The sequence below is a fragment of the Convolutriloba macropyga genome, chromosome 1 (genome assembly GCF_964194025.1).
Source record: "Convolutriloba macropyga chromosome 1, txConMacr16.3, whole genome shotgun sequence".
NCBI classification, from domain to species: domain Eukaryota; kingdom Metazoa; phylum Xenacoelomorpha; order Acoela; family Convolutidae; genus Convolutriloba; species Convolutriloba macropyga.
Window position 1 is genome coordinate 65817296 of NC_134468.1, and position 8964 is coordinate 65826259.

Sequence of the window (8964 nt, forward strand, 5' to 3'; positions counted from 1 at the left end):
GCCGTTTTAGCCATCGGGTGTTAAATCATTTGTGAAAAAAGTTGTTGAATTAATTGGCAACATTTTTTCAAAAAACCAGCCAAAGTTTTGAGTTTTTGACAGGTCAGAATTTTTTTATTGGATATGATTTGATCTCGTTACAAAAAGCACTTGTTTTTGCTAGTCTTGAACATGGTGAAAATGAAGAAAAATTACTTATTCAAAGGACTAATTTTTTCTTTCCTATGATTATTCCGCAGTCAAGGCTTCGCTCCACTATGTATGGCGACATTAGATATGTTTTTCCATATTTTTTGCGCAATTAAAGTAATGTTTGAATTCATCACTAATGAATAACGTAGGCTTCCAGACTGCACATATAATGAACATCATTCTCACCAGGACTCTTGAAGATGGGCCTCAGACAGAATGCACTATGATTTGTACAATGATAATGCCGCATTTGCTTCTCGCAAGATCCAAATGTGAAAATGGTGCCTTAATAACAAAAACGTTGTCTAGAATGTTCAATATGTTAATCTGGTTCTGGTGCAATTTCGACGACCTGTTTGTTGAGACCAAGGCACTTCAGGACCGTTTAAAGAATATAAATAGAAAACGAGAAGTGGATGAGTATAAAGCCTTCGACAAGCAAATGAAGTCTGGTAAGATATCGAATACTTTACGATGTCTTTCAGACAATGCAAAAGGCAGTGTTGTATCAACATCTGATAAAGTGACCATCAAAGGAATAAACTGCAACTTACTCGATGTTCTACAAGAAGAGCACCCATGTAGTCTGCAAGGCGATCTTAAATAAGTAGTAACCAATCTAAAAAATCGGGATTTGCAGCTCCATCCTTCTGTTAATGAAAAAATAATGGCTTCGAAATAAAACGCGCCGCAATGAAAACAAATGGCAGCCATGGCCCATCTGTTCTTGATGCAGGCGAAAAAAAACTAAATTTGACATCATACAAATCCTCTGTGCGAAATGGTGTCCAAATTTGCAATCAGAATTGACACTGGACAGCCAATATTCTTGAATTCTTTGTTGTCTGATTGCATTAGATTAATTCCCTGGGTTCGACCAATTGGCATTGCAGAGGTCCTTAGACGAAATATAGGTAAGGTTATAGTGAAGTATGCTGAACGAGATCTCCAATTACTTGGGGGAAACGTACAGATGTGCCTTGATCAAAACAGTGGCATCGAATATGCTATCCGGCGGCGCTTTTTGAAGATCGCACTGAATGGATCCAACTGATTGATGTCCGGAACGCGTTTAAAAGCTTGAATAGAGATTTGGCTCTGAAAAACACCAAAAAGTTTTGCACCTCAATTTATACAGCAATCCAAAACTCGTATAAGACCCCGTCAGATCTTTTCATTGATAAAAGAGTAATCAAGTCTCAGGAAGGAACAACACAGGGTGATGCAATAGCCATGGCAATGTACGGAGTGGCTACAGTTCCTCCCATCGACATGCTCAATGATCAAAATTTGACTCATAAAGATAGTACGCAGATGATGGTAATGTGGCCGGTAGCCTTGAATCACTGCGAATCGTGCTAGATAAGCTCTATGAACATGACGGTGATTTCAATTATAATGTGATCAAACGTCATCTCAGTACAAACCCTGAGTTTGTTCAGGACGCGAAAAAAGTTTTTTCGGTATGGGATGTTGATTCTACTGAAGGTTATCGAATTCTGGGTTCAGTTATTCAGTTTTTAGTTCTGATGAAAACTGCAACAATTTTCAAAAAAAAAGTCATTGAAGTACTCTAAATTTCTTGAGAAGCTCGCCAAACATAGTATAGTGCCCCTCACAATAAGTACAAATCGATTACCAACGAATTGCAGCATGAATTGACTTTAATTGCTAGTACTACTCCGAACTCGGACAGGCTGCTGAGGGAAGCCCGAAAAACAATTGATAAGATTTCTGTACCTTCATTGTTAAATGGTCCTTCTTGAAATGACAATTACCGGAAGGTTTTCTCTCTGTCGGTTGCAGAGGATGGCCTAAGCATTCGTCTTACTGAAGACAGCGCAAACGAATATGAAAGATCTAATCGGATCTGTGAGCCGTTACAGAATCATAACGCTATAGTTGCAGAGTTTCACAAAATTCTTCAGAAAATCAGAGAAGAAAAACAGAAAAACCTTGATCGAAAACATTGGCAAACAAAGATCTCAACAATGATAGAGAAGCATATTCTCTAGATTTGGCTATAGAAAAGGAGCCTCATGCTGGCTAAACGCGTTTTCATTGAAAATGTATCGTTTGAATTTAACCATGGGAGAGTTATTAGATGGAATTGCTCTCAGATATGAATGGGATCCCGTAAAATGCGATCAAGATACGCATGTCGAGAAAACTTTAATGTAGCGCATGCTCTTCATTGTCCAAAAGGTGGCTATACGCGCATAAGACAATGAGATCCGTGATTCTCTTGCCAACTTGCTCAATGAGGTCTGCGATGATGTCAAAATAGAGCTCTGTCTTCAATTATTGCGAGGGGGAACCTCCGCAAATAGATATATTTTTATTGATGACGACGCTCGACTAGATATCAAAGCTATTTTTTTTCGATTCAACTTTCGGCAGAAACTTCTTTGATGTAAAAATGTTTTATCCGTATGCGAAGGGTTACCCAAGAAGCATGCCGAACGCCACCTTCTGTCCGTTAATCTTTTCATGTTCAAGAGGAGCTGGTCCATCAGCATCAAAGGCCAAACAGATATTGGCTTCCAAGATCATTGATAAGAAGGAAGATTCATATTAGGACGTGAGAACGTACATAAGGACAAAATTAGGTTTTGCTCTTTTGAGTAGCTCCATACTCTGCCGCCGTGGTGCGGGCTTCATGCGCAGGAGCCCTGCAGTAGAAGCGTCAATACGAACCACTGTATAGGAGGCTGGTGTGCTAAAGGAGGCTGGTGTGCTAAATGCTTTATTTTTTATCTTATCTGGATTCAAAATCACTGCACATTGTACTTTAACTGATATTTATCATATCTCTTCTGATTATAATTCTGGTTTTTTATTTTCCTTAACTTTTTCATCTGATGCTTCAATTTTTGGCTTCTGTCAGGATTTATAAATACACATAGGAGTTGACTTGCTGCCGCCGAGTTGAGCGACTACCCTTTTAGGGGAGGGGCTTTCTTTTAATTGGCCTTTTAACAAATGAGGAAGAAATGTGATATACTGAAAACACTATTGAAAAAACATTTTATAGACACCTCTTTTTTTCTGGTTCTGGTTAAGACTATATCAAAATTGAAGTTCTGTTATTATGAGATTTCGTGGTTTCAACATTGTACTCCAAAAATTTTGCAATTAGAACTTTAGCTTTTGGCAATGAGTGTATCAAAAATCACGGTTTACGGTTTTCTGTGAAATCCGTTATTTCTCATTATCGCCTACCTCTCCCCCAGCTTGGTGATTTTAAACCATATTGCCCCTCAGTTCTGTAAACTTGCCATGATGGGGCTGAAGTTTTTTGGGGTGGTATAATGGTGAACACCCGAGAAGTTATTGCAATTGATTGATAAAATTATGTGAGTTGATCAAAATAATGTGCCAAAATTGTGGAAACGTCCTTTACAAAAAACAGAATTTAATAATTTATCTTTACGAAGTTTCTAGCAATTGTTTTTTAATCCTGCTTGTCTTTTTGAGCTAGTTTCCTCTCTAACGACTTTTAAATTAATCGTTTTTTCTTCTGACCCTTTGACTTTTCGTACTCAAAAGCGGAGCTCTGAACAAGTAAAGCCCGGAGGGCATTGTTATTATACGGAACTTTTTTATAAGTTTTACTTTTTGATTGGTTACCAAGTCCATGTTGCTGACCTCATTTGTTTTGCATGAAGACAGTTTTGAGGTAAGATTGCAACTTTCTGCATCGATCGTGCGACAAAGGGTGAGTGCTGCTCCTGCTGACACTGGCACTCTAAAGATGTATCTATGTTTTAAATTCTTCCGCAAAGGTTGTCTGGATTTTGTGCAAAATCATCAATGCGTTGCTATTGTGATCAAGAGAGATTCTAGATGCTTGCTAAACTTATTAAATAGACTTATTAAATAGATTTATGGCAAAATCCTTGTGCTGGAGAATTCCAATGGGATGGTTTAGTGGCAAGGCTCGTGTTTGTCTAATGAGAAGTTGAGAAAGTCAAGGTGTCACATATAGAGGACAGCACCCACCAAAACTCTGCTGATTGCTGACTTCCAGGCTCGCCATATTGACGCCGAAAATCTTGCTTCCTGGAGCTGGTATCGAGCACGTCTGCGACTTCCTACCCATGAAGGACAGTTTTGAGCTCATCATCTCTTCGTCGGAGGTAATAACTGGTACGACGGCTTTCAAGCACCTTCCACCCGGCCTCAAAAATAGCGAACGATATCATTGAACTAGCAAACTATTTGTCCGAGCGTGCAAGCAAAGAAAGTAATCTCAGTTGGCACATCCGAACGTGACGAAAATAAGCCGAGGTCCAAAGCTGTCGCTGACATATTGGAAGCTACTGCCGCACCTAAGCCCAGAGGGAAACCCCAAGTCGCTTGGAAGTTCAAAAGCGTGAGTACATACGTCTCAGGAGAGCGATACTTCAGAAAGGACAAGATACATCTCAACGGCGATGGCTTAAATAACATCAAAAACCTGATCAAAGAGAAAGTCTTGTACAAGCAGTACTTACGTGAAATCCATCTGGCAGGCAACACTGAAGTCATCACCTGCAACACGAACTCCTGCGTCAGTCCCTGTGCCTCTGGGAACTCCAGTCACTAGTGGAAGTAGTAATCTCTTTATTAAAAACTCTAGTCGCTTTCTCTAAAAGTACTTTCAGGTGCTACTGGAAATAGATACTAGAATCATTGTCCACCCTCCACTTGTATTTCACTAAACGTACTTTCAGGTGCACTTGGTGAGAAATATAAGATCCCCTAGGCAATTTTGGTTCTCTAAACGCACCTTCAGGTTGCACTTTGTGAGAACTACGGTATACGAATCCCCCCATAAATTTAAACACCATCAATAAACCTCAAAAATGTTAACGAATAAAAAGCCTACTCGAATCTCATAAGACCGGTACTATGACACGAGACGACTGTTCCACTTGCGGCAAAAAGGTCCAGGGGCCAAGGTTCTCCTGCTTCTTCTGTAGGAAGATCATGCACCTCACGACTGCTTGCACTGAGTTCGATCAAGCAAACATCGAAGTCCTCTGCAAACTGGATAAAAATTTTTTCCACATCTGCAACAGCTGCACCGGGAAAAAAGACTTTCTGAGAACCGACACCAGCACTGACTCTAACATTGACTCCCAAATGCGAGCCCTACAAAAACAAATGGAATCACTCAGGCAGAGAATTGAGGACTCTAAAAATCAGGTGTCTGATGTTAAGAAAGAAATGCGCGAGCTTAAAAAGGCTCAGAGCACTAGATTCCGCAAAGCATTCAAAAATGTCACTCCTGGAAGTGTGTCCGTTCCCGAGAAAGCCGACAAATCAACATTCGGAATCATTATCAGAGGTATGAACAAGTTAAACCCATCGACCGAATGAACACCGAACTTGCTAAAGTCGATGCAAATCTGAGTTTTCTCGACATCGAAGATCGAAAGCTTACTAAAACGGTTCGACTTGTAAACAATTGCAAGGTCCGCAAGAAAAATCGTCCCCTGTTTGTAAGAACTGCCTCTGACATCAGCAAAAATCTGATACTGAAATCTGCGCACAAGTTGAAGCACTTCAGTACTGATGACCACCCTGTCTTCATCAGTCCTGAACTGAATAGTGAGGACACAAAAAAGCACGACGAGTACCTGAAAACACGCGGCGAAATTCTTGACGACCTTAACAACTCCCTTACCGCGAAGAACCTACGTATTCGAAACATGAGCCTTGTGGTCCTGGAAAACTCCACCTGGTCACCTCTCGACAAAACTCGGTGTTCCAAAAGTACTCAAAGCAGCAAAACAGATAAACAGGGTCAGAAAAGACTATCAACATTGTCATTTCTAACCTTTAACGTAAGAAGTCTTCTAGACCTTAAGCGCCGAATGCAATTTTCAAACTGTCCAACTTCCATCAGCCCGAAGGTATTTCGGATTACTGAAACGTGGCTCACTTCCGAATTTCCTAACTCAGCACTTTTCTTGCCATCATATCATATCTCCGGAAGTGATCGTCCAATTGATGTCTCTCACATGACAAAACAGGGTTGTTTGCTAATAGCATTCCACTTCAGTGTATTCCACGAAATTCTGGAAACAGATATCAAGAATCCCGATCATTGTGTGCTCAAACTCTTGTCATCAACTCAATCTATCTTAGTCTGTTATATTTATAATGCTCCCGCTCAAAGTATCTGTCAATGGGAACAAACTGAATTTTTTCGTCTGCTTCAAAAACTCCATTCGTTAGCCGAAACTCACTTCTGTGACAGCATTGTTATTACTGGCGATCTCAACTTCTACAATACCAATTGGGACAATATGTCCTCTGAAAACGTTTATGAAAGCAACTGCTTGGGAAAACTTATCGAATTGAACTTGTCAAATTTCAGTAGTTCTCAGCTGGACGTTCTACTCTGCAAAAATCCCAACACCTGAAAAAAGTCAAGTGTCGATCTCGACTTCTACCACAAATATCAAATAATTAACAAGCTCTGCTCTGATCACAAGAAAATTGTAACACATATTCAATTTGCTAGGAACAATTGCAATACAATTTGATCCTTCAAATATGCCGTTAAAAGAGCCGACTGGGACTCCCTAAACTCGGACATCAGAAAAAACCCCTTCAATCCTTACTGTTACAGTAATATTGACCAACTGGTTAAACAATGGCTGTGGCAAATTTGACAAATTTATCCCAAGGTCACCCTCCAATGGGCTGTGTTATATCATTGGATTAGCAGTTCAACCTAATTTCTCATCAAAAGACTATAAACATTAAAGTTCAAAATTGTAAACAACCTTCAGAGAGCCTTGAATATCAATAAAATAGAGAAACAGATCCGCACTGTATTTAACAACGATCTAAATGAATTTGAAAGTAGTGTCTTCAACAACCGAAATTTCAGTGAAACCTAAAAGTACTTGAAATGTATAAGAAAATTTCCGTCCATCCCTCCTACTGTAAATTTAAACGATTGTGTTGCAACCGAAGACGTTGCTAAAGCCGCGCTGTTCAATAAATACTTCACTAACATGTTTGGTAGAAAAGACTCAACCAGAATTGAAATAGACAACTCTCTACGTAATTCCCTAAAGGGAACACCCGAAAGAGTAAGCCGAATACTTATAAGACTTAACCCGAAGAAATCAACTGGTGATAAAAATTTTAGGAATAACATTCTCAAAATGTGTCATAAATCCCTGGGCAAAGTTTTGCCACAAAACGTCCAAACCTGTATAAACAAAAACACTTGCCCCACTTGTTGGAAAGCGTTTCAATTTATTGCCTGTTTCAAAGCGGGTAACAAAGCCGCGTCAACAATTACCGACCAATTAGTTTGCTCTGTTGTTGCTCGAAAGTCTTCGAGAAGGTCTTTTTTGATGTATTATACAAATTTGTCAGAAAAGCACTTCATGAAAATCAGTTTGGCTGAAGAAAAAGGATATCTGCTACCTTACAGCTCCTCTTCTTTCTGGACAAAGTCTGCGAAGACAATGAAGCAATAGCAACTGATCACTTGGCTGTCTTGTGTCTAGACTTTGCTAAAGCTTTTGATACTGCCCACCATGCCCTACTCATAAAAAAACTTGCAACCTTCGGTATTGGTGGCAAACTTTTCGAACTCATAGATTCTTAGCTCTCCAAACGGCTCCAATTTGTCAAAATCAACAATTCCTGATCGAGCAATCGCGTAGTTACAATTGGTGTCCCTCAGGGCTCCATAATGGGCCTGCTACACTTTCTGCTTTCCATTAACGATTTGCCCGTGTCACTACAGGTTATACAGAGCTTCGGATATGCTGACGATTTTAAAGCATTCGTCTCCAGTCAAAATGAATTGAACTTCGTAACAGCAGAAATGGGAAAATGGCTTAATGAAAATCAAATGAAACCTAACTTCGAGAAAACACACTTGCTCAACATCAAAAGCGAAATAACTGCCCGTCTTCTCGATAATTGCATTGAACCTTGCAAAGAGCAAAGAGACCTCGGTTTGATATTAAGTTGTAACCTAACCTGGAATTCCAACTGTCATCAAAGATCAGCAAAAACCCAGAGTGCCCTCTTCCAAATTAAGAGAAGACTTGCTGTAAATTGCTCTGTTAAAGCAAAATTTGACACATACACTGTTTATATTGTTCCAATCGTTACCTCTGCCTCTCAAGCTTGGTGTCCAATTAGGCAAAACCTTCAGGAAAGTGATCATATCCAAAAGTGGCAACCAAATGGATCTTGGCAACAAATGCAGCATACAAAAACCAACTCCTAGAGCTTAATTTACTCCTCCTCTTGCTTTACATCGAAATACACGACTTACTTTTCCTTCTGGCTCCTCAAAAACCAGTATGACATAAGAATTCATCCTGAATCTTATGAATCTGCTGACGCGATAAGCACAGAGATGATTTCAGAGTTCCGAATAGTCGACTCCGTAAAACTGACGACAACTTTTTTCGACGAACCAAAATACTGTTCAGCTTCGTCTTCCGAGTTTACAAGGACTACAGAACGTTCCTGAACAAAACTACACTGAAAAGAATCTACCATCGTTTATTTGACAAATTTTTCAACGTAGACGAAAAGTGCACATGGAAAATCATGTGCAGATGTGGACACTGCATTGCACTCGATAAACTAAAACTAAATTAAATTGGATATTGTGAATGGGTGCAAACCCTTGAGCTGATTGCTCATAATCTTTTTCTACTACTACTACTACTAAAACTATTGTTTTCAGAAATTGACCGACTTTTGCACAAACAAGCGCATTTTTAATTTATTTTCAGGAAT

The 8964-nt window shown here is 39.5% G+C and overlaps 1 protein-coding gene across 1 annotated transcript in view; it reads left to right on the top strand.

Annotated features, from left to right (window-relative positions):
• The first annotated feature begins 4046 nt into the window (after positions 1 to 4046).
• Positions 4047 to 8964, top strand: part of LOC142341731 (endoplasmic reticulum transmembrane helix translocase-like) — an 89911-nt gene continuing 84993 nt past the window's right edge. The window contains exon 1 of the mRNA XM_075392905.1: positions 4047 to 4060. The gene's annotated coding sequence lies outside the window, so the exon portion shown is untranslated. The remainder of the gene's footprint in view (positions 4061 to 8964) is intronic.